This window comes from Crotalus tigris, unplaced genomic scaffold (genome assembly GCF_016545835.1).
Source record: "Crotalus tigris isolate CLP2741 ecotype Arizona unplaced genomic scaffold, ASM1654583v1 scf7180000018018.2415403412:4055106, whole genome shotgun sequence".
NCBI classification, from domain to species: Eukaryota; Metazoa; Chordata; class Lepidosauria; order Squamata; family Viperidae; genus Crotalus; species Crotalus tigris.
In genome coordinates, this window is record NW_024096780.1 from 1,891,639 (window position 1) to 1,915,978 (window position 24,340).

General features: G+C 37.2%; 1 protein-coding gene across 1 annotated transcript in view; it reads left to right on the forward strand.

The window, feature by feature from the left end:
* CDH18 (cadherin 18) overlaps positions 1–24,340 on the forward strand; it is a 605,479-nt gene that overhangs the window by 233,821 nt on the left and 347,318 nt on the right. Inside the window, exon 2 of the mRNA XM_039346754.1 lies at positions 14,697–14,747. The gene's annotated coding sequence lies outside the window, so the exon portion shown is untranslated. The remainder of the gene's footprint in view (positions 1–14,696; positions 14,748–24,340) is intronic.

Below are 24,340 nucleotides of genomic sequence, written 5' to 3' on the forward strand. Positions count from 1 at the left end.
AATAAGTGCATTCATACAGCATGTCCCAATCATGTCCCCCCTCCCCCCGGGGACATCAACCCCAGGCCTGCCAGAACAGGAGAGTTTTAATGGCTTTAATTGAAGGCCAGCAAGGTGGGAGTAGTTCGAATCTGGGGGGGAGTTGATTCCACCACGTCGGAGCCACCACAGAAAAGGCCCTTCCCCGAGGGCCCACCAGCCAACATTGTCTGGCCAACGGGACCTGAAGGAGGCCCAATCTGTGGGACCTCACTGGTCTTTGGGAACTATGCGGCAGTATGCGGTCCTGTAAGTAACCTGGTCCTAAGCCATGAAGGGCTTTAAAGGTGATAACCAACACCTTGAATTGCGTCCGGAGACCCACAGGAAGCCAGTGCAGCTCGCGGAGGATAGGTGACACGTGGGTGTACCTTGGTGCACCCACAATCACTCTCGTGGCTGCATTCTGAACCAACTGCAGCCTCTGAACACTCTTCAAGGGTAGCCCCGTGTAGAGCATATTACAGTAATCCAGTCTTGAGGTGACAAGGGCATGAGTAACCGTGAGTAGAGCCTCCCGGTCCAAATAAGGCTGCAACTGGTGCACCAGGCGAACCTGGGCAAAGCCCCCCCTGGCCACAGCCGATAGATGTTGTTCCAAATTTAGCTGTGAGTCCAGGAGGACACCCAGGTTGCGTGCCTGCACTGAGGGAGGTAAGTTTACCCCCCCCAGGACCAATGATGGACCATCAGAATGACCTTTGGGGGGCAAGACCCAGAGCCACTCGGTCTTTTCAGGGTTGAGTCTAAGCCTGTTCACCCCAATCCAGACCCTCACTTCTTCCAGGCACCGGCACATCACGTCGGTTGCTTCACTGGAAGGACACGGGGTGGAGATATACAATTGGGTATCATCCGCATACTGATGATACCTCACCCCGTGTCGCCAAATGATCTCACCCAGCGGTTTCATGTAGATGTTAAAAAGGACGGGGGACAGGACCGAGCCCTGAGGCACCCCATAATCGAGGCGCCTAGGGATCGATCTCTGTCCACCCACCAGACCGACTGCGACCTGTCAGAGAGGTAGGAGGAGAACCACCACAATACGGTGCTGCCCACCCCCACCTCCCCGAGACGATGCAGAAGGATACCATGGTCGGTGGTATTGAAAGCCGCTGAGAGGTCAAGAAGCACCAAGATAGAGGAATGACCCCTATCCCGGGCTTGCCAGAGGTCATCGGTCAGTGCGACCAAAGCAGTCTCAGTGCTGTAGCCAGGCCTGAAACCAGATTGAAAAGAATCCAGATAATTTTAATTAATTGTTAATTGTTAATTGTTCTAACTGTCAGGAAGTTTCTCCTTAGTTCTAGGTTGCTTCTCTCCTTGATTAGTTGCCTTCTGGCACTTAAAGATGTGACTAAATTCACAGAACTGAGTCTTAATTGTAATAATGAGAGAGAAACAAAGTAGGAGGAATAAATATTTGGTTGGTACTTGATTTGGATGGTTTGTCTTTCTTTACTGAATGAACCAAACCACTGTGGTACTGGTTTCCATCAACTCAATTAAGTGTAGTTGTCTCAACATATCATAATTTAGTAAATCATGGCACAGTATTTTGTATATTTGGAAATTTATAAGGCTGTTCAACTGTACAACATTTTGAGCATCATAAATAAAAAGTCATAAAATACACACAAGAAACTCCAAACTCTGGAAAAAAAAACAATTGAAAATAATCAAATACATGGGACCTTCTGCTCATTCTAACTCAAAGCCTCTTTTAAACTTGACCAGGTTAAAATTCAAATCTATGGTTTGTTTCATGAACCATGGCTTAAAAATATCAAATTAGCCTGATTTGTAAACCAATCCAAAAAATACATGGATGGGAGTGAGATGTATACCTACTTTCTCCTCTCAACAGACATGTGTAGAGGTCCCTCATATAATGGGAGAGCTAGTTTCACACCAGTCAGTGCTAGAAAATACTATTTCATCTGGCTATAGAATGTGTCCTTGAAGGTAAGGCCAATATGTCTGGTGGTGAACCTGACTGAATCAGAGCTGTATCCTGCTTTTATTCAGCATGTAAAAGGGCTAAGGAAACCTTATAAAATGGTAGCTAAAATATGCTGCAATATAGGACTGTATTAAGAGTCAAATTTGCTATGTATATCAATTTCTCAGATCCAGAGAATACAAAGACAAACATGCTTTAAAACAAAAAAGACAGAAGGTTTTAATATTTCTAAATTAAACTGCAATTTTAAGCTCAAAAATATTCTATTGCCAATTTCCACATAATACTATAATCCCTTTACAATGTTTGGCAAAGAAAAAGAATTGCTTGCTCCTATAAAATTGTCTTTAATATAGTACTTTAAGAATATTTGTGAATTATTGCTTATATATGCTGCCAGTCAAAGTGGCAGGGAGATAAATTACCAACATCTATTCCTCATTGTCACAATCAATCAGCTAGTTGCTGAATCAGTGATGCATTTCTCCTTGAAACCTAGTTGCCCAAATACTATCTATTTGTTTGTAAGTAGAATATAACATGACTACCATCTGTGAGCAGTATCCAGACTACCACTAGATGGCAGCAAAGAAATATTGAAGCCTGTTTGTTGCTGTTTACTGATGGTCTGGCCTATTGCAACCTAGATATTGCAGATCTCATATGCTTCCATTGGAATGACTCAGTCATTCTTAAAGAGTACTTGAATCACCCTGACCCAGATTTGCAATCAAAACTTTTTGAAAGGCACTCAGCATGCTGGACAAGAGTTTATATAAATTTCAGATTTAAACATAGCAGAATGTTGTCTCTTGTTCTTGGATGCTTTATTTATCATTTTAGCTCCCCTTATTGAGCATCTATGGTTTAGTTCATAAGCTTCCAAGCAGATATGTAGATATAGAGAATAAGCTTTTGACTTTGCACATGAGCCATAGTTAGAGATCAGCTCAGTAGCAATTTGTGACTTTTCTTGAAATACCTTAGATCAGCGGTTCTCAACCTATGGGTCGCGACCCCATTTGGGGTCGATCGACCATTTTTCTTGGGTCGCCAAAGGCGGCGATCCGCCATTTTTCGCGGCACCGCGCACGCGTGCCGCGCATGGGGGCGCCGCCGTGCACGCGCGCCGTGCATGGGGGCGCCGCCGTGCACGCGCGCCGCGCATGGGGGCGCCGCCGTGCACGCGCGCCGCGCATGGGGGCGCCGCGCATGCGTGCCACGCATGGGGGCGGCGTCGTGCACACGCGCCGCACATGGGAGGCCATCGCGCATGCACGTCGCGCATGGGGGCGCCGCCGCGCATGCGCAGAACGTTTGTGTGACAGGGGTCGCCGTCACACAAACATTGAGAAGCACTGCCTTAGATATTTTGCATAATAAAGAAGTTATATTTGCTATATGTACATACACTTTGTGAAGTGCATAGGTGTTTTCACAAATTAATAGTAGCAGTATGCCATAAAGGGGAAATAGGCCTATAATATATTGAATGGAAACATTAACCAGAATAAATATTGACGTTGCTGGATCACTATGTTTTATACCCATGCTTAAATCAGCAGAAAAATCTATTTACAATCCCATTGTCAATCCCTAATCTACCTCTAACAAGTTTTGAGTGATCATTGAATTCTTCTGTTCTAATTGTACATGTATGTCACATGTTCATTTCTAAGTAGAAAAGGACCCATATTTCTATTACACCTCCCCCCATACTCATATAACATCTCATTGCTTAGAAAAGGGAAGCATAAAAATATTTTTTATGAATTCACACATCATCATTCTAATGCAAAACATTGTTTGACTGTTTTGAGTTTAGTATAATTTGTAGAGTGATTAAGACTTAGAGTTAGGTAGCTACCTATACCTTCTTCAATAAAACATAGTTAAAATTCTGCATAGTATTTTTTTTCCTAGACTTAAGTAAGGGTATTGTCCTCAGGAGTCCTATTTGGGCTTTCAGATAGCAAGCACTTTCACTATGCCGCTTTTCTAATTAAACCCCCACTAATGGTATTCACATTGTGTCAGCATTTGTTGACTCTTCTTTTTCACCACATTTACTTGCATGGGTTAAAGTTGTCATTCATTTCATGCTCCTTGCTCAACACAGGATTTTTTCCCCCACAGACATTCATACCAAATAAATAGTTTGCAGAAACCAACATCATTTGAATGATGTTGAAAAAATAGGGCTTATTCAGAGATCTCTCAAGATAAAATGATGACGATGATGATGATGGTGATGATAAGGAGGAAGAGGAGGAGGAGGAGGAGGTTTGTGGGATTAAATTTCCTAACCTTCTTCCTTCTGTCATATGTTGTGTCCTTGTTGCTTAGCCCAATCTTTTTCATGCATAGGAGAAGACTAACACAGGAAGGGTCACAGCAAAATGTAGGAATCCAATGTTCAGGCTTCTAAATAACACAGGGAAGCTGTGCACAAAATGGCCAGACTCTCTCTCTAATATATATATATATAAAAAGGAATTGTGGGGTCCCAAAAAGGAATTGTAGGCTCACTTCATTCATATCACAAGAGGAGAATACATAGGATTTAAAAGCAGCATATAGGTTTTTAAACCTCTCAGTCTCTCATTAGCAAGATTTATCAAAGTAATATAGAACTGTAAGATTTAACTCCCCTGTAAATAAAGTGATAGACAATGTTCCTCAACAATGATACAGTCCCAAAGTAAGGACCAATACTAAATAAGAACAAATCACATCTTTGCTATCCCTACCGTACCTGTTTTAATGCTTTGATAGAGAGATTGATTGGGTAGTCTGGGAAAGCAAATGGCTTCTGTATCACTCTGGTAACATTAACTGGCCTTCAGATTAGGTGCTAAAATCCAGTTCCAAATAAGAATGAGTCACAAGAAAATTCTGGAAACAACATGTACAGAAACTGTACAGAACTGTCCTAAAAAGTCCTCAAAAGCTACTTGTGTTTCTGTAAGGTGAACTTCCAGCTTGATTTTTTTTTCCCTTTTTCCTTTTGCTTGATGTATTTGTGATTCTATTAAACCACTACATCTCCCAATTTGTTTGCCTCTTGAATTTTTTTATGCATGGAATTAAAGAACTGACTGTATTTCTGGGACAATGCATAAACTCTGATAATAAACTGTTTTTGAAGTCAGCTGCTGCTCTGGACCAAATTTTTATCTTCCTTATTCTTTGTCATAGTGCTGTACTCCTCATTTCTATATTATTCAAGTTCCAGTATGAACCAAAGAGTTCCTGAAAGCAGATATATTACATAATGTCTTTTGGCTTTTTAACAATAGGCTATAGAATTAATCTGACAGTGAAATAGCCTATTACTGTCTTGTGTTACTATTAGGCTGTAGCTGATATGCCTGATGCATGCTGGAAAACCACCTTAAATTTAAAGGGCTGATGATAGATATAGAATAAAATTCTATACTCCCAGGAATAACAAAAGTATCCTATATTAGTTACCTCTATTTTTTGAAATGCTTTTTTGCAGGAACTAGTTTTTCAGCATATCATGGTTCTATTCTAATTATAAATAGATTACAAACTGTACATTACTTATTTATTCAGCCTACATATGAGCAGGGAGCAAAAAAAAATGTCAACCAGCATTTCACTGTAAGACAGGGGTGTCAAACTCACAACATCACATGACGTGTCGCGTCGTATTGTGATTTTTTTTCCATTGCCGGCAGTGGGGTGGGCATGGTTTCACCATGGTGCATCCAGCCCATGGGCCGGCAGTTTGACACCCCTGCTGAAAGAAAGAAAGAACACCGATGCAACAAAGCGGCCTTGTATTCAGGAGTCTTATAGAGGATCCATTTCTGGAAAAGGTGATATGTATGCAAATGGAAGGTATAATATGCGGGGCATCTGAATGCTAATAAAAAAAAACAGTGTTGTATTCTTATGTGATGCAGCACAGGCATTGCCAGCCATCTAGCAAAGCAAGTACTAATATGAAATTGTGATGCCTAGCATTGCCACTTGACAGGTATTTAGATCATTTTCTGGATAAGGAACAAGAAGTTAATAAAGGTTATGTTTTGAAGAGGAAGCTAGGGACTGTGTATAACTCCTTATTTATGGATATGGATATGGGCATAAAACTAATTTACAAAATAATCTATAATCTGTGACTATAGATACAAGCAGGATTTTTTTCTGGTGCTGGGGCATGGCAATTTATTGTATTGATAATTGTGAGACTCCCAGAGATTACATAGGATGCAACTGTAAATCACACAAATTGTGCAACATGCCATATTGTTTGTTTTCTATGTTTGATCAGATATTTTATGACTATAGTTATAAATGGATAATTTCCTATAATTTTTATAGGTAAACAGTCCTGTGTTCTAGAAAGGAATACTGTATCCTACTTTGTTCCAAGGTGGGTCACTGTATATTCTTTACACTGCCTGGCAGTGACTCTCCAAGATTTCACACTGGAGTCTTCTCCAGTCACACCTTGAAGGTCAAGGAATGATTCTGGTATGAATTTCCATACAAAAATGAAATTCCTCTGGGGAGCAATGGGAAGCATTCTACAATGTCTGGAAAAGACTTTCTGCAGTAAATATAAGGAGATAGGAACATACATCATCAGTTGGAATTGTAACATAAAAGGCCTTCTGGAAATTTGTTTTCATTCCTGGTAGTGTGGTTTTGTGCCTAGTTGGACATAAAAAGAGGTCAGAAAAGAATAGAGAATAGACCTATTATTTCTGGTTGCTTGGGTTATTTTTATTTTATTTTTTATTGATTGGTTTCTCTCTACTCCCCCCTGCTCACATTCTCCTTCTCAAGTGCTTAGTGAAGAGATCCAAACAACACATTAGCAACTGAGGCTGAAATTGTTTGCCACTGAGGGAGCAATCTTTTCCTAAGTTCAGTGCAAGAGATATATTCAGATAATGAGATCTAACTGCCTACAAGTTTACTGAAACTGCCATTCACTGCAAATGGCAAATTATATTGTGGTATTTTTTCCCCCTAGACTGTAGACCTACACTTTACAGTGGTGTGTTATTTGGCTACATGAATCAAATCAAAGGTTTATCAGCACTGAAAAGGTTTTGAAAGTTTTGATTTATCAAAAGTTTTATCATTTGGCAGATAATTCTTACATCCTAGAGTGAACATTCTAAGTAAGTAATAGTTTATTAATTGATTAGTCATACAACCATATCAATGAAATAAAAATAAAATACATGATCTGATTCCAAGATAAAATAGATAAAATACATATTTGATAATACAGAGTTAGCAATCATATAAATGCGTCAAATTTTTACATGGCGTTCCAATTTGTTCAAGGTATTGAGTTTTTAGCTCAACTGCCTTAATTATAAACTTAGCAGTTCTGCTTACAGTATATACATTAGAGCCCAGGAGGAAATAAGATGATTCAGGTAGCAGTGGGCTGTTCTTTCCAATAGGGGTGATAAGTATCTAAGCCTAAAGGAAAGGGAGGCAGAGTGCAAATTTAGAGCATGCACATTGAAAGCCTGATTTGGAAGAAGCATGTTGGCACTGCAAAGGCCAAATATCTGTCTCCTGTTAACTGAAGCAGCTGATTCTTTTTCAGACCTGCATAAGTTTGGGGAAAAAAGAGTTTCCTCTTCTTTAGAAGCCCATTGTTGTAATGCTACAACAATCAGAGGCATCTTTTGCCCAAGTTTATGGGGAGAAAAAAACCAGAATGCTTTAATGTAGAACAGGAAGGTGCTCTGCTTGTGTGAATCCAAAGTGTTTTTGAACCATTTTCAAAGCCTCAACAGCCCTATTGTACTCACCTTTATGCCATGAATCCCATCATGAATTACTCAGAACTCATACACATATGTTTATAATAGACCCATGGGATCTTTTTTCTAGATGCTTTTATAAACTTTGTCTCTACTGCAGAATTAAGAAACTAGATATTGTTTGATAGCGATTATGATTTGTCAGTATTTCTATTAGGGGATAATGCAACTTTCAAAATCCATGGGGGGGTGTATGGGGGAAAGGATTCTGACTGATGATCTAAGCATTGCTATGCTATGACTTAATGGCCTTCTGTACAATATTTTTTATCACATTTGTCCTTTCCCCCATCAAATGCTACACAAATATACAAAAGGATACAGGTAATCCTCAGTTTACAGAGGCAATTGGTACCAGAATTTCTGTCGCTGAGCAATATGGTTGTAAACATCATGTGATCACATCACAGCAATCCTGGAAGTCCCGATTGCTGACAGAGAGAATATTTGAGGCTCAGGGTTGAACTGTGGGGTCTTTGGTCCTTTCTGGGCTTTGTTGTTTTCCTGAAGATATTTTATTTCCAAACTAGGTACTATCATCAGGGCTTGTAGGGAATGGGGTTTGCTCACATTTTATATATTACTGGCCACTAAAATATGCAGTCCTGATTGCTATTATAACTCCAGGACTACACAGTTCATTAAGCTGAAAGAAACAGGAGTCCCAGGGAAGGTGCATGGGGACACACAAGGACTATGGGCAGGCGGGATGGTTGCTGGAGGTAGCACGTGATATGGAGTGATATGGAGTACAAGGGAGTGCTATAGAGCATGGGCTGGAAGGATGCTGCAGGTGGGCACAGGCTACAGAGTGCTGGTGGGCAGATGGGCAGGGATGCAAAGGAGTACAAGATTCCTGGGATCTCATTCTTCATAGCAGAATTCCTCAGGAGAAAAAAAAAATAGCAGGAGTGACTTACAGGAGTGATTTATGAACTTCCCTTCAGGCTTTACCATAGACTTTGTTTGTAGAAGCCAATAGAGAATGTTCCAATAGTAATCACATGACTGTATGCAATGCAATGCAATCACTGTAAGTGCAAGCTGGTTGACAAGTCCCCAAATCACATATCATCATGGGGGTGCTGTTATGGTTGGAACTTTGAGGATTGGTCATACTGTAAGTACCACTCATTCAGTACTGTTATAACTGAATCATTTCCCAACAAGTAGTCATAATCCAAGGATTTTCTCTACAGCTTGTAAGGTAATGCTAAGAATTCAATAACATTCTGAAAATAAGAAGAACCTTGGCCTGAAGTAATAAATACATTTGAAGATAAAAATTCTGATCTGTATTAGTATGTATATATTGTTGCAAAAATCCTTTTAAGAATACAAATTAAAGCCAGATAGTATTAGCATACTTTTCCTCCAGTACTTAAGTTGACTGAAAAGTATGCTAGTGTTATGTTTCCCTTACTGCTGGGATCTATTTTGCCATCATAATGAGGAAGGTGACTGGTGCTATCTTTACTGTTTTAATGCAGGGCAATTTAAGGAAAGCAATTAATAGAGTCCTCTTGCTTCATTTCCCCTCCCACCAAATATTATCTGTGAAAACCCCAAGTGATTTCTTTCCTTAATATATAATGAGTGGTTTAGTTAATTTTTAAACTGCCTGAATAACAGGTTGCAGGTATAGAGGTGCTCCACATAGGTGATCTGTCAGCCAGGCTATTTCTAAATCCAAGTCTAGTATATATTAGAAAGAAAGAGAGCTAAACCCACCTTTAAAATACCCTGGTTGGCAGGCTGAGGTTATGATGGATAACAGGATGAAGTGGAAGGAAGCATTCCTAATACATTAATAGAGCTGTTCCACTTCATTCCATGCCTGTGATTTCTGTTCAGTACTGAAATTTTAAAATAACAACACTTTTTCTGGATTGTGCCTAAACAAATAACAATTGTGCTAAAGATGACTGCTAATTATTATGCCATTCAGACTTAGGAAGATATGTGCATTTTTTTACTCTGCAAAACAAAACCAGAATAAAATAATGGTGACATTTTTTGTTGAAAATGTTGCATTCTTGAATTTATAATGAAGCAACTTATAACTAAGCAATTTATAATGAAGCAACTTAGAACTAAGGAGAAACTTCCTTAGAACAATTAACCAATGGAACAACCTGCCTCCAGAAGTGGTGAATGCTCCAACATTGGAAGTTTTTAAGAAGAGACTGGACAGCCGTTTGTCCGAAATGGTGTAGGGTTCCTGCCTGAGCAGGGGGTTGGACTCGATGACCTCCAAGGTTCCTTCCAACTTTATTATTATTATTGTTGTTGTTGTTGTTGTTATATATGTTAATAATAATAATAATAATAATAATAATAATAATAATAATAATAATAATAATAATAATAAAGTTGGAAAGGACCTTGGACATCATCAAGTCCAGCCCCCTGCTCAGGCAGGTAACCCTATACAATTTTGGACAAATGGCTGTCCAGTCTCTTCTTAAAAACTTCCAGTGTTGGAGTATTCACTGCTTCTGGAGGCAGGTTGTTCCACTGGTTAATTGTTCTTACTATCAGGAAGTTTCTCCTTAGTTCTAGGTTGCTTCTCTCTTTGGTTAGTTTCCACCCAGTTGCTTCTTGTCCTGCCTTCGGGTGCTTTGGAAAATAGCTTGACTCCCTCTTCTTTGTGGCAGCCCCTGAGATATTGGAACACAGCTATCATGTCCCCCCTCGTCTTTCTCTTCGTTAAAGTAGATATACCCAATTCCAGCAACCATTTCTTATATGTTTTAGCCTCCAGTCCCCTAATCATCTTTGTTGCTCTTCTCTGTACTCTTTCTAGAGTCTTAACATCTTTTTTACATCATGGTGACCAAAACTGGATGCAATATTTCAAGTGTGGCCTTACTAAGACATTGTAAAGTGGTATTAATACTTCACGTGATCTTGATTCTATCCCTCTGTTACTGCAGCCTAGCACTGTATTGGCTTTTTTGGCATCTGCAGCACACTGCTGGCTCATATTTAAGTGATTGTCCACTAGGACTCCAAGATCCCTCTCACAGTTACTACTATTGAGCAAGGTACCCCCTATACTATACCTGTACATTTGGTTTTTCTTGCCTAAATGTAGAACCTTACTTTTTTCACCATTGAATTTCATTTTGTTAGATAGCGCCCAGTGTTCAAGTCTGTCCAGATCTTCCTGTTTCCTAAGCCTGTCTTCTGGAGTGTTGGCTATTCCTGCCAACTTGGTGTCATCTGCAAATTTGATGAGTTCCCCATCTATCCCCTCGTCCAAATCATTGATGAAGTTGTTGAAGAGCACTGGGCCTAGAACAAAGCCCTGGGGCACCCCACTACACACTTCCCTCCATGTAGATGTGGTTCCATTGAGGACCACACGCTGAGTACGGCCAGTCAGCCAGCTATGGATCCATCTGGTGGTGATGCTATCTAACCTGCATTTTTCTATCTTATCAAGTAGTAGGTTGTGATCTACTTTGTCAAATGCCTTACTGAAGTCCAAGTAAATTATATCCACAGCATTCCTCTGGTCCACTAATTTTGTCACTTGCTACCATAAGAAATGGCATCAGTTTTTTTTTTGTTGTTGTTGTTTAATAAGGCAATCCTTTTTAGAAATACATTTACCTAAGATTATGCTATAGGATGCTGGAGGAATTAACATCAATGTTATTAGCATTTTTCCATGCATATTGATTTATGCATTCTTCTGTTTAAAAAGTTGGTCAGAATCTAATTTCTATTTTTTACATGGTTTTTGAATAGCAAACATCAGAACAGATATAAAAAGGCCATGCAGGTAACAATTCTCTGGAGAAATTAAGACACCTATCTATCTGAGGTGGATTTGATTTATAAGTTATGGTTAAATAATTTAGCAATTATTTTTACCATCAATTATTTATGTTCTAGATGAGCAAAGTTTGATAACTTTATTGATAGATTGGAAAGTCAATCTGCTAGGCCAGTGATTTGCTAATTTTGGATTTAAAATATGGATTTAATGGGATTTAAAGGAACAATGAAATATTGGCAAGGAATGAGGATGGTACATGTGGGAAGAAGCAAGGTATACCACACTATAGAAATTCTTGCCAGGGAAGTGACCATAGCTTTCAAAGAGTGCTTCTGATGAGGATTAAAAAAAAAAAAAAACCTTTGTAAACTTTGTACATAACTAATATATAATCATTCCTGCAGAAACAGAAAGGTAAAATATGCACAAGCCCTTTGCCTGTGCATTAGGAATACATTGTTGGGAGACTTGAAATTCCAGATTAGGGATAAATCATCGTGGATAAAATTTATTGGGTAATTAGGATTAGGGATAACTTGATGGAACATGACCTATCAATAAATTTCTATGGTGATATTGTTATCCAAGTCCAAGATAGGCAACATATTAACCTAAAGCCTTTTTTGTACCTTTTCTGTCTTCCAAATTCATGCTGCTAAAATTGCATCACTAATGAAAAAGAAAGATATTAAATAATGAAAAATGAAGAAAAAAGGCATTGTTAGAAATCTGGATTTGCTATGGAATCCTCTGCAAAATCAGAAGATTTTGTTTATACAGATTTAATGGGATAGGGGTTCTGTAACTCAACAATGGAAGATATTAAGTATTACGATCTAAAGGCACCATATGGATTGTTCATCTTGCATTTTCCTGGAAATATATTCCATAAGGGGAGGGACACATACAGGGTCCAAATGTCTGAAAGAAAACTTGTTTTATCACAAGAAATAAATCCTTTATTAGTGCACTAATTATAGCATTTAACTAAATATGGACTTTTACTTTATTATTGCTGCATTCTGTCATTTAATTGTATTATTGCTGTGTTTTATCCTTTTATACATCACTAAAACACAATCCATGTACTCCAAAAGATGTTAATTGTTTGCCTTCCATCCTTTACAAATATATAATTTGTTGCTTGTATATGTTTCTGGTATCCCATTCTCAAAGTCTAATTGTCTAAATATTGACTCAAGAATAACTTCTAGTGAATGAAAGCAGGAGAGAGAGAATGCAAAGGAGAGTGCTGTTTATAAACAGCCTATTCAAGACAGTAGCTTTGTTTGTTTTACCAAGATTGAACAATTATCTTACTGTAATTACAAAGCAATTCATATAATTTTCTTTATAAACATTTTTTTTGAAATTGAGAATGTATAACAAATGGAATAGTTTTACAACATATGAATCAAGACGCTCCTTTGTCACTTATTTGTCCCAGTCTTTATATGGTGGATAGCTATATGTACAGTATTTATGAGGAAGAATGTGGGAATATTGAGATATCTCATTTTCTATTTTCCTTCTTTGTTGTGGTAATTTTGGTATATTGCTGATAGAGGTAACCTCAATTTTTAAATTCCTACCTTTATGCCCTCACAAATTACTACTTCTGCCCCCACACTTAAATATGCTCAAAAAGGTAATATCGCTTCATTTGTCGATATTAAAAAGCTTTTGGCAAGTGGTAATTTTTTTCCTCCACACTTTACTATTGAAAAGGCAGCTGGTTTTTATTCCCTTAATACAAAGTTGAACCTATAACATACAATTTGGCAAGTCAAATGATGAATGGTCAACCACTCAATTGCTTTTCCTCTACATAGTTCCACTTAAGTAATTTGGACCAGTTGTGAGAGACTGCAGGTGTCCAACTTTGCTACATCACCATCATTTAAATCCAATGCCTCATTCAGAAAGACCTCAGTGTATTGTTTGTCTATTGGTATAATCTACACCACAATGATGCATTTAGCAACCCTATCCAAAGCTATACATCTAAATGTGTGAATTTAAAGGACTATGTACAATATTAACTTTATTGAAAGGGGTGACATAAAGAGTCAATTGAAGTCAGGACCTGCTATTTATAGGCACATATTTGAATGCACTCATGGCCAAATGATTAGTTAAATTGTATTTATGTGTTTGGTTCATAGTAGCAGCTTATTCTGCATCTCAGCTAAAATCATTTTAAAGCACTAATGTTGCTGCAACAATTATATCCAGATATAGGCATATGCAGACCAATAAAAATCCAGTATAGGCACTGTCTGTGTAGTAGGTTAGCATACTGGTCCAAAGAAGGATGCGTGTATGAATGCAATATCTCCTAAAATATGGAGTCATTATATTTTTCTACTTATGTAATTGTAATACAATTTTAGATAGATAGATAGATAGATAGATAGATAGATAGATAGATAGATAGATAGATAGATAGATAGATAGATAGATAGATAGATAGATAGATAGATAGATAGATAGAGGGATGGATGGATGGATAGATAGATAGATAGATAGATAGATAGATAGATAGATAGATAGATAGATAGATAGATAGATAGATAGATAGATAGATAGATAGATAGATAGATAGATAAATCACCCTGCAGTTACACTTGGGCATGTACATATTAATCCCTCTTCATCTTTTGTAGCTATTATTTATATTCTTTTTTTAAAAAAAAATACGGTTTTAGCTATTTTCAATTTTGAAGCCACATGCACAGGTGTCCATGGTCTCAATAAAATAACAAGATACACATCATAGCATCCAAGTTGATGCCCTTTATACATTGCAATAAATACAAAGTATATAAGGGGAAGATTTTAAACCACAGTGCTACAATGCAGATTTCATTACTGCCCCACCCCATTCAAGCTTTTTGCCAGGTTTCAAATGATAAACTGTGCATCACAACATTGAGACTTAAATTCTTCTCTATGGCCACATAGCTGGAAAGTCTGAAAGATGGAAATATCCAAATCATGTCCCAGAAGTATTTATCGATATACTATTTTATGTTACTACGGGGATGTTCATTTTTAATAACACCATATTGGTTTTTCACAGGTTGAAATATCACTGAACAGTATAACTTCTTGATGAAGGTCTGAGTAAAGTGTAAGTAAACTTTTTCTACTTTATACAGAATTCCCTTTTAATTTTTTACAACATTAAAGCTTTGCATTTAAACACAAAAGCTAACTTACAAAGAAGTGTGTGTAATAGACACTTTTTACATTCACCTTAAGTGTCACTGAAGTTTGCTAGATTGTTTAATAACTGCATTTTTCCCCAGATGTTGTCTAACCCCCCGTATCCAGTGGTTGGTTCAAGGAGAGATGGTAGCTTGTTACAATATAAACCCAACCAGTAATATGAATTGGAAAAATGACAGATTGTTAATTGAAACACACCATTAAGATGAAAAGCATATATTCTTTCTTTCTTCTGTTATTTAACTGGAATAAAATGGCTTGAAGCTTAACTGCTACCAAATACTCTTTTTATTCTCCCAACAGCAGATACTGAACTATCCAGAAAATAAAGAAAAACTCAGATGAAAACATTTTTTACAAACCACCTCCACGATATTTCCATTATTCTAAGATCTAGTCTAAAATCTTAGAGAAGCTGGGAATGTAGTCATTTGCATAAGGAAAGCAGAAGACACAACATTCTTTCCTCAAAGTCCCCTATCTAGGCTGCTAGCTTTATTCTATTACCTGTATGTTCCTTAATAGATATCTCATCTTGATTCTTGTTTTCATTTTGAGATTTATATTTTCTTTTTTGGGTGGTGGTTGCTTTTTGACTAAAATGATAGCTATCCAGCTACCAATAATCCTTAGGGACCTAAGTAAGAAATTTGATGTATTGTACACCATCCAGAAATCCTTTCTGAGGGAGATGGGCAGTTAAGAAATACAAATAAAATAAATAAACAAACATTTCCTATCTGTATTCAGTTTCCCTGGAAAAAGAGAATATCTCTCATCAGGACAGTGATCTGAACACCTGATTGCATCTGACCACAAAAATCTCTGGTTTGAGGACAGACATATCAATCATTGATTCTAATGTTCCCCCTTTCTCTTTCCCTACTAGGATTTATATCCAAGCTATCTCTATCTTTGAAATATCTTTTAAAACTTCTAAACTGGACATTACATTCTCTACAGCAGTGGTTCTCAACCTGTGGGTCAGGACCCCATTTGGGGTCAAACGACCATTTCATGGGGGTCGCCAAACAACGCAGTCCGCCATTTTTTCCCCTTTTCCTTAGCTGTGCTACTCCCTTTTATTCTATTGGCTTTTGAAAGCCAATAGAATAGACTCTCTTGAATAGAGTCTATTCTATTGAAAGCCAATAGAATAGACTCTCTTGAATAGAGTCTAATTCTATTGACTTTCAAAAGCCAATAGGAATTGTCCAGGCTGTCTCTGCCCTGCTGAGCCCGCCAAAAGTCCCATTCTGCAACGGTGCTGCACCAGTTGAGTAGTCCTCGACTTACAACCGGTTGAGTAGTCCGTGACTTACGACCGGTTGAGGGTCGCAGCATTAAAAAGGTTGAGAACCACTGCTCTACAGCCTTGTTTATTTATTTACATTATTTTACTCAATTTCACATCTCACTATGTGGTCTTAGGCAACAAACAGCAGTTTAAAAAGAATAGCATAGAATATATATATATAACCAGCAGCCAAGATAAAAAACAAACAAACAATCAAATAACAATTAAAACAATAATCTCACAGGCTACTGACCCTATGCACGGGAACACAACTCATCGAGATCCTTGCAAAAGGCCAGTGGGGTCAGGGCAAATTGAATCCCTGGGGAAATGGGTAGGTACTACAACAGAAAAGGATCGCTTCCTGAGTTCTACCAGATGACATACTGTAACACCTGTAATATGCTTCTTTGGCCATACTGGATGAGATAGGTAGAAGCAATTGGGGAGAGGCACAGAGGAGGAGAATCACAGAGGTGATCCTGGAGAAACTATGCAGAGATGATTTCAACAACATGTACACAAAAATGCTTTGAAAGAAGCAAAGAAAACATCCAGAAGAAACTCATACAGGCTCTGTCCTAGTTTCCTGGGGTATAAAAGAGGGAGGAAGGGAAAATGCAGCAAAGTTTTTCAAGATTTTGCTACTAGAGACTATACTGATATGTCAGAATTCCAATCAAACTCCATGAGTTGGTTTCTGGGTCTGGCCTCTCTTGAAAGGCTGACATCTATTGAAAGAGTTTCTAAAACACATTAGGATTTGAAGCAGAAGATTTTGAATTAGCAGCCAAGGAATTTAAGATGTTTCTCCCACTCTAGAATTAAGCCTGAGTACTTCCCTAATAACTAGAAATGTGTAAACTCCTTCTACCTTCTTGAAATTTATTTTACTTGTCTGGAATGCTAACATTTGTTTCTTCTAAACAGGATTACTTCACATTTTATGAAAAATTATATATATATATATATATGGTAAAAGGATAAAATGAACACCAGGGTAATAAAAACTGTAAAAGTTTTTAATTAATTAAAACTATAAAAGTTCAATTAAAAAGCGCCAAGCTTTCGCCGTCACCTGCCGGCATCTTCAGGGCTAGCGCGCCAGAGAATGAGAGAGTCCTTTATAGGCGTGTCAAGGTTTGCGCCCGGCTCCTTGATCTCGTTATCGGGCCTGATTGATTCAATTGCGTACAGTTAACCTGTTCTTCCTTGTTCTTTTTGGTTACGTGTCTATCCTCATCCATCCTTGTTTTTCTTAACCTTGGGGTGGATGGATGACAACTCCAGTTGTTTCGGTTGTCTTTATATTCTAATTTCCCTCCAGGTTCAGGTGGTAATACACATTCCACATTCCTTTCACAGCCATATCCTATCAAGTTGTAAATTGCAGAAAATTCTGGGTTCAAACCACAAGTACTAATTTTAGTGGCACACACTTTGGAATACAGCTTCAGGATGAATTAGCTCTGGTGGGAGATTCAAACTTACCGCGTAGCATGATGTGTCGCGATATATCATAACTGTTTTCACATTGCCAGAGCTGGGGTGGGTGTGGTCTCTGCATGATGCAACCGGCCTCCGGGCCGGCAATTTGACACCTCTGCAGTATGGTAAAGGAACACCTATATTTCCCTAAGCCTCAAAGGCACATTATATAAGCAATTCACTTTCCTGGGAACTTTTTTCTTTATTAAAAAGTGGAAATTAGATAATTCTAACATGTTGAAATTTAATATATCAAAGTGATTTTTTTACTTAACCAGTACAATTAAGTTCCTAAAATAAAAGAGTGACTAGGTCTGTATGCTTTCAAATTTTAAAAAAAATAAATAAAAGAAATCCTTCTATCACTACCACCACCCCAGTATCATTTAAAAAAAAACTTTGTAACTGTAATTAAAAATCCCAGAGAATTAGGTTAAAATAACTGTAGAATACAAATAGCAAACAACTATAGCAAAGCAGATATCTAAAAAAGTACTGAACTTTTTTTCTTTCTTTTAAAACAGGATTTAAAAAAGCTCGAAGGAAACAGCATAGGTCTGAGGCACAATATCTTAGGGATGTCATGGCATAATTCACACAAACTATTGCAGTGTTCATCTCTGGTAATTGACCACCTCCTCTCAGAAGAGTCATCTACTTGGGGTTATCCAATTATTTCACGATTTTGGTTGGAAGTCAATATTCTTACTTCCCCCATCCCAGCCCTGTTTGTATTCCCGGTATGTATTTTGGAGGACAGCAAAACTTGTTTCAGGTGAATATAGGTAGAAATATTTGTAAATTGAATTTAACTTCTGGTAATTTTATAGACAGTCCATTTGGCAACAATATGAAAAAAAAAAGGTTTCCATTGCCTTCTAAGATATTTATATGTCTTATTTCTTACTTACTGATGTATTTTCTCTACTGTGCCAGCCAAGTGGGATATCCAGAGGTGGGATTCAGCCAGTTTGCACCAGTTTGGCAGAACCGGTAGCTATTTTTTTGTTGTCCAGGCCCAGAATGGACTTCTGGAAGCAGCATCCACACAGAGAACTGGTTGTTCACATATTTGAATCCCACCACTGGGGATATCATTCCTGGGATGTAAAAAAATTGACAACTATTAGATAGCAGGAAAAAGTTGGAAGTACAGTATATACTACATATATCTTTGCAATTTTTGTTTACCTGAGTTTGTTTTGTGTTTTGTTTTTTTAACTCTTGTAAGTAGCCTATTACTTATCAATTAAATAAACACTCTGTAATACAAAGTTTTTCAAAAATTCTGTCACCATGATGAAAAGAGACCTTTTAAAAAAGAAATCCTTTTCAGTTTTGTGCTTTACTTCCTATATGAGCAGTAAGTACATTGTAGTTTTCCTCTGTAACATCAAAGGTTGACTGGATATATTTATTTAATTTTAGTGGCAGAATTTAATAAGTGATTTAATAAGTTAAAGAATAATCACAAAATGATTGGTGATAGGAATCGTAATCATAAGATTCACAGCAATTTTAATATATAATTAACCTATGAAGCACTAAAGACTGAAAAATTTATTCATTCTTTGTTAAGCAATTAATTCCATACATTGGAAAAAAAATTCTTAACCCAAGCAATGTTTTCAATCACAGCCAACCTATTTCATGGTTCATTAGTAGACATTCATTCAGTATTCTAAATGACCTAACAGACTTACAAACATCTTCCTTGACTCTACTAAGATTTTCTGCCCCCTGACTATTACACACACAAACAGAGAGAGAGGGAGGGTGGGGAAAGAGAGAGGGGGGGGAGGGAGAGGGGGAGAGAGCGAGAGCATGGCAGATCAGTAGTATCCGTATTCTGAGAATTCCTCTGAAGTGAATAACTCCTATTATCTTCCTTAGGTGGGGACTGTTGGCTCAGTGGTTAAAGTGTTGGGCTTGTCAGCTGGAAAGTTGACAGCCCCAGTTTGAGACCCAGGCACTGCATGATGGGGTGAGCTTTTGTTACTTGCCCCAGCTCCTGCACAGCTAGCAGTTTGAAAGCATGCAAATACAAGTAGATAAATAGGTACCATTTCAGTGGGAAGGTAACAGCATTTTGTGTGCCTTGGTATATATTCCTGTTGGTCACATGACCACGGAAAAAATCTTAAATCAACACTAGCTCCCTTACCTCTAAGAAACAGTAATGAGCACCAACCCCTAGAGTCAGATATGACTGGACAGAAGAAATCTTTATCTTTACCTTCCTTAAAGAATGAAAAAAGGGAGAATAAGATGGGTCAGTGCAGCTCAGTGCTTTGTATGGATGTGTGCTTTTCTCTCCAGATGAAGATCAAGAGGAAGATCATCCTATAAGATAAAATATTTGGGGGTGATGTTATCTGTTTCTAATGCAAAATTATTTAAAAATAACTATGAAAGGTTGTGGGTTAGGGTACAGAAAGACCTGAAGAATTGGGAAAAGTTGCAATTATCCCTCATGGGAAGAATTGCAGTGATAAAAATAAATATTCTACCCAAGTTTCTCTTTTTGTTTCAAATGTTACCGATTTTGAAGAATGAGATTAATTTAAGCGAATGGCAGAAAGGTCTCAATAAATTTATCTAGGCAGGGAAAAAGCCAAGGGTTAAGCTTAAAATTATGCAAGACTTCCGTGAGAGGGGAGGACTCAAGGTACCGAATTTGAAATTATATTATGATGCGGTGGTTCTAACATTAGTTAGTGATTGGGTAAATTTGACAAACTCTGAGATACTTCATTTAGAGGGATGGAATTTACTTTTTGGGTGGCATGCCTATTTAATATTTAATAAAAAAGTGGATTGGGCTTTTAAATCTCATATTTTAAGAACTCCTCTACTTAGGATTTGGAGAAAATACTATAAAAGTGATTTCAAAGTACCATTATGGGCTATACCTTGGCATGCGATAGAAGGAATAAAAAGAGGGGTTAAAATGGATATGGTGTCTTATAGACAGTTACTTAGATGGGATGGACAAAACTGGCAGTTAAAATCACGGGAAGAGCTAGCACAAGAAAATATTATTTATTCTTGGTTCCAATATAGGCAATTAGCAGATAGATGGAAGATGGATTGTAAGGTGGGTTTTTTAAGAGAAGATGAAAATCTTATTAAGCAAGTGAAGGATCAAAGACAAACCCACATTAAGAGAATTTATGGGGTTCTAGTTGAACTGGATTCAGAAACGGAACTAATTAAAGATTGTATGATTAGATGGGCGCAGAATTTTGGTGAGCCAGTTTCATTGGACACCTGGGAAACTATTTGGGTGAGAAATGTCAAATTTACGCAAGCACAGAACTTAAGGGAAAATTTTTACAAAATGTTTTATAGATGGCACCTTGATCCACAAAAAATGTCTCTTATGTACCCTGACTTAAAACCTAAATGTTGGAGATGTGGTTGTATGGATGCTACTTATTATCATATCTGGTGGTCGTGTAGAGAGATAAAAGCATTTTGGATTAAGATATGGTGGAATATCCAGAGAATTTTTAAAAGGAGGGTAAAATTTACTCCGCAATTATTTTTGTTAGGTATAGTTACTGATTGCGATACAAAGGAGGTTATATTGATGTTAAATTTGATTACAGCTGCGAGGTTGTTAGTAGGACAATATTGGAAGAAGGAATCTTTGCCTACATTGCAGGAATGGTTTCTTAACGTATCTTACTTAGCGGAAATGGCAAAGATTTCGGCTTTCTTAAAGGGACAAACGCAAGAGAAATTTCTTGCTGTTTGGGATAAATGGATAAAATTTATACAATTTAAGTTGGATATAAAAAAATATTATATAGCCTTTTTATAATCTTTATTTTTATATACATATATATATATATCTTTTATTTTATATTTTCTTTTTTTTTATAAATATAATTTTTTTAATCTTCTTTTAACTAAGTCTATATTCTGCTCTGGGAGGCTCAGGGGGGGGTAAGGGGGGAGGGTCTGGGTAGGGGTTGGGGAAGGGGGGTTTTGTTGGGTAATGTTTGTTTTTTATTTGTATATGTTGTTTTTTGTTTTTGTATTGTTTTGTATTTTTTGTAAAATTTATAAAACTTTTTAATAAAAAAAAAAATCGTAAAAAATAAAAAAAAATAAATTAAAAAAAAAAAAGAGGAAGATCATCCTGAGCAAAGGAGGAACCTAAATGAGGTGGCAGGTACCTTACTAGCAAATTTGAATTTTGTAAACAGCTATGGCCATTCTAGTAGACATTTTGTGAATGGCCCCAGGTGACGCCATTTTGGAAATATGCTTATCTTGTGACATATAGCTGTTATATAGGGAAAAGTTTGTGAAATAAATATCCCCTACTAGCTGTTTTCACAGATCATGCTAGTATGTAATTGACTTATTTGATTTTGGCCTAGTGTATTAAGGGAACATAGCCGTTATGGTTTGTAAAATATAGTTTATGAATTAGCTTGTTTGTAGTTATAGACACTTACTTATTCAGAAATCCATGCAGCTTAGTGCAATATGGGACTAACCCTTTTCTTAGCAACTTCCAGTATGACTATACTGGATTCTCCTAAGTTCATCTCCAAGTCATAATAACCTGATCAGTAAAAAGGCTTAATTAATTCAGCACAATTATACAGGAATTTTTATATTGTGCTTTCTCATACAATGTCAGGATGTTGTATAATAAAAGGACACTATTAAATAAAACAATGTGGAGATTAGCAAATTTTCAAAGCAGTTAGGGAATGTTGTCAAGAGCAAAAGAAGGACTTTTCATAATCACATACTATTTGCTCTGACAGTGATAGGATTGTTTCTAAAGTCTCCTTTGACCAAATATATTTAAATGAACTATGGCCAAGCACCCATATACTAAAATCAATTCCTCTTTAAACAGTGTATTGATGTGTATTAACTACATTACAGGTCTATGTGCAAGTTAGCCCCATTCAAATATAAATTTACAAATCAATTGGAAGAGTTGATTTTATCTGAATTTACACTTTAGTTGATTTGATCCATTCTTATTTTTTTCATTTAAATTAGTTTGATTCAAAGATTCAGTTTGATTCAATAAAAGTGTATGTGCATCAAATATTTGATTTAACTTGATCCCTCAATTCAATATATTGGTTCAAAGAATCGATTTAAAAGTCAGTATTAACCTTCAAATTGAGGACTCACAAATCCCTGATATGTTATTTTCCAATGGAATGTGTTCCTCTATACAGAAGTGAGAAACAAGGACTTTGAGCCCCTATTGGTCTCTATGGGAACTCAATTACTTGATCTCTCACTTCTCTTTCTGGGACTCAAAGATAGACAACAACAACAACAACAATAATAATAATAATAATAATAATAATAATAACAACAACAATAGAGTTGGAAGGGACCTTGGAGGCCAACCCCCTGCTGAGGCAGGAAACCTTATACCAGACATATCAAACTCGCGACATCACATGACGTCGTACAATGTATCGGAACAGTATTGCCATTGCCAGCAATGGGGTGAGCGTGGTTTCCACATGATGTGTCTGGCCCTTGGGCCGGCAATTTGACACCCCTGCCTTATACCATTTCAGACAAATGGTTGTCCAGTCTCTTCTTAAAAACTTCCAGTATTGGAGCATTCACAACTTCTAGAGGCAAGTTGTTCCACTGATTAATTGTTCTAACTATTAGGAAATTTCTCCTTAGTTCTAGGTTTCTTCTCTCTTTGATTAATTTCCATCCATTGTTTCTTGTCCTCCTTCAGTTCATGATAGTTCATGATAAATTATATCATGATTGTTCATGATAAATTATACCTAGAACCAAATCTGCATATAGACCAAATTTTTTTTTTAATTTCCTAATTGCATCAAAGCTATGCAAATCCAGCCTGAAATCGTCTTAACTACCAACTTGAATATGCATAGAACATCCTGATTCAGTTAAGGGTTTCTCCAGCTGACCAATAGGAAAGACACCATTTATTGTGAGTAGGGGGAATAACACTAAATAGCACAAACAGGGGGCAGTGAGGGGAAACAGCTCAGAAAGCAGAAGGAGACTTGAATCAAAGATTCTTGCCAAGAAAAAAGGAACTATCTTTCCGTTCTGCAGAGTTGTAGTTTTTCAAAGCAATAACAACTTTGTTCCAGGATCAAATATACTGAGTGTTCATGATAAGAGTTCCCCCACCCAGCCAGGCCCATCACTTCTAATGTCAAACCCAAGTGATGCTTTGGGATTACATCAATCCAGAGTTGATTCTGAACAGGCACTAGAACTCTAGAGACCAAATAGTAAATGCTCTTTTGGGGGCTTATTTTGGCTTGCCACCAATCAGCAGGCACTGATGCAGTCACACTTCGGTCAGAATCCAGATTTAAATAATAGCCATTCTAATGTTAATCTCTGTGAATTCAAGACACTTGTTCTTCATTTTGTAAGGGTGGGCTTCAAGGAAGGCTAAAGTTAGCCAGGAGCTCATTTAATTTCTGTTTAAGTTAATAATCAACATTCCCTTGAATTAATTGTGAAGTGTTGTAATTTAGTAGTAGAGGGAGACTTTCATTAAGATCCCTGATTAGAACACTAATACAGTTGCAAAGGTTATACAAATTTGTAACCTGATCAACATTAATTACATATATAATTGCACTTAGATAATGTAGAAAATAGTATTAGCAATATGGACTATAATATTTCTTAGAAACCATGACTATCCACATTCTAGT